General features: G+C 47.3%; 1 pseudogene; it reads right to left on the reverse strand.

The window, feature by feature from the left end:
• Window positions 1-572: 572 nt before the first annotated feature.
• LOC149317811 (uncharacterized) lies at window positions 573-1,871 on the reverse strand (annotated as a pseudogene).
• Window positions 1,872-2,626: the final 755 nt, after the last annotated feature.

The following is a 2,626-nucleotide window of genomic DNA, read 5'->3' on the forward strand; positions in this document are numbered from 1 at the left end:
TCTGTGCGAAAGCTTGGCTGTTGCGATCATCCTTCGAATGACCCTCAGGAGGAATTCCTGAACCCGCCTTTAGGGTTGAAAGTTGGGCGTTCCAGGCCAACAGGGTATGAATGTGTGTGTAATGTTCCTAACGTGTAGAATTGGTCAGACCCCTTACTGACCATTCAAAACAAATTTCCTGGCTAGTGCCAATCCACCCTTCCTTTTGTCTGTTGTCTTGTCTTTGTAGTTGGGAGGCAAAGGGGAGGATTTCATGTTAGTGTTTATGGTTCAGGGTTGACATTAGCGGCTAGGGGTTAGCGGTTAGCGTTTGGGGATGGGTTTTGGGGTTGGGGTTAGGGTTTCGGGTTAGGTTTATGGGTTAAGGGTTAGGGTTAGGGTCAGGGTCAGGGGTCAAGGGCTAGGGGTTAGGGTTAGGGTTAGGGTTAGGTATAAATATATATAAATATTTTTATTTTAAAAGTACATCCTACTAACAAATTTGCTACTTCAACTGTTACAGAACCATTATATCATTGCAAACATTAAACATTATATAACATTATAAAACCCTTGTAACTGTAAATCTTCTTCTTTTACTTTTCTAATTATACTTATTTTACTTATTTCACTTATTTCAAATGTTTCCAAACCTAGAAAATTACATTATAATACCTTATAATGCATAGATAATCTAGATGCCTCTCAGGTGATGCCCGGCGTGGCCTCCATCAGCCATGGCCAGAACTTCCTCCATTTGTTGGAGGACATCCTCCCTCGTTCCATTACACTCAGAGTCTTTATTTTGCTCAATACAAACCGGACAGCGATGCTGACATCCGATTGCGTTTGTGTCACTAACTCTTTCTTTCTCTGGAAAACCAAAGCTAGCAAAACATACAGATTGACCAGTCTAATTGTTGACCAAGGGACTTCCCAGAATGAGTCCACTGTCCCCCCTTTGTGTCCTCTCTTCCTTTTCCTCTCCGGCCTTTGACGCGGTCCTCTGACCCCTGACTCCGGCTCCAGTCCAGAGGCCACCGCTTCCCAGGGCTGACCGGCTAGGTCCGGCCAATCCAAAGCAGCGGCCACCTTCTCCCAAGTGTCCTTGGCCGAGAGACAGTCCTTTATAAAGTGTTCTGTGGTCTCTTTGTACAGTTTTCCAGTCACACAAGGTTGTTTCTGACACAACAGTCTAGGACACATTTGCTCTGCTTCCTTCAGCCAAGGCTGATTCCCCTTTAAACAGTATATTTGGTGGTAAAATCTCCACCGAATGTCCCAGAGACCGAAGGTGACCCTCCGGTCCGTGAAACACTCGATGCTTTGGGGCCATTCTTTTAAATAGAGAGACAACTGGTCCCTCTTGGTGTCCTTTTCCATCTGCGGCTGAAAGAAAGCCACCCTCACCATTTCCCAATACACAAAACCCTTCAAGGTCCTGATGCATCCCGCCTTGGTCCGAAACCACTCTGCCAGGACTTTGTTCTGCTGAATCTGCCCATAGACCTCCCTGAGGAAGTTGGGGCCGGACTGTTTCATGGCGGCCGTCACCCGGAAAGGCACCGGTCCTTCCTCCTGCCACCATTTCTGGGCCCAGCTCTCATTCACCCAGTGATTGGCAAACAGGGCCAGCCACCCCTCCAGGCCAGATCCATGATGAAACCGTTGGCTGAGTTTCCCAAAGTTCTGGCTGAGGAAAGCTGAGAGGAACCTGAGTCTCAACGCAGGCAGGCCTAGCCCCCCTTGTTTCACTTTCCTATATGCCACGGTCCATTGAGCCAAAGGAAAAAAGCCGTTCCCCAGAGAAAACGGAAGACCAGTTTCTCCGCCTCCTTTAAGACATTTTGGGGAGGAGGGTACACTGCTGCGAGAGTCAAGGCCTGCAGCATCAGGTAAGCCTTTATGTACACTGCTTTCTGGTAAACATTTAACTGCCATGGTTTCCATCTCTCAAAACACACCTTTATTTTTTCCAGCCAGAGATACCAGTTCTTTTCCCACCCGAAAAGTTTAATAGAGAACTTTAAACCTAACATTTTATATTCCTCTAATTTTTCAGACTGTTCGCATTGCTCCTACTGAATCCTACTAACAACTTCTACTGGAGTCACAATTAAACTTTCCTCTTTTCTGGAGAAGGAAACCAAATAACTTTTCTGCAAGTTTATCTGAGCCCCTGAAGCTTGCTGATATCTCTCAAAAATAGCCATAGCTGAAGCTATCTCCTTTCGATTGTTCACAAAGAGAGAAATGTCATCCGCGTGGGCTGCGTATTTCACCTGCTCAACCCTAGAAGCCTCTATGGGAAAAGGCATGACTCCTCCGCTGGGATTTAGGGTGACCCTCAAACCCTTCATGCTTTCTTCTGCCTGGATTTGGCAGAGGACCGAATCTAGAACCAGGACGTAAAGGAGGGGGCTCAGGGGGCAGCCCTGCCTGACCCCTGACTTCAGCCTAATCGGAGTCCCCCTGTGTCCATTCACCTGAGGAGTCACCTGCGCCTTCAGATAAAGCAGTTGGATGTACCTGACAAAGCGGATGGGGAGACCTCTTCTTGCCAGCGCTTCCCACATAAACTGATGGTGAACACGATCAAAAGCCTTGGCCTGATCCAAGAGCAATATTTCCCCTGTTTGCCATTTGC

The sequence above is a fragment of the Sceloporus occidentalis genome, unplaced genomic scaffold (genome assembly GCF_023333645.1).
Source record: "Sceloporus occidentalis isolate IW3139 unplaced genomic scaffold, rSceOcc1.0.p SCAF_3, whole genome shotgun sequence".
Classification (NCBI taxonomy): domain Eukaryota; kingdom Metazoa; phylum Chordata; class Lepidosauria; order Squamata; family Phrynosomatidae; genus Sceloporus; species Sceloporus occidentalis.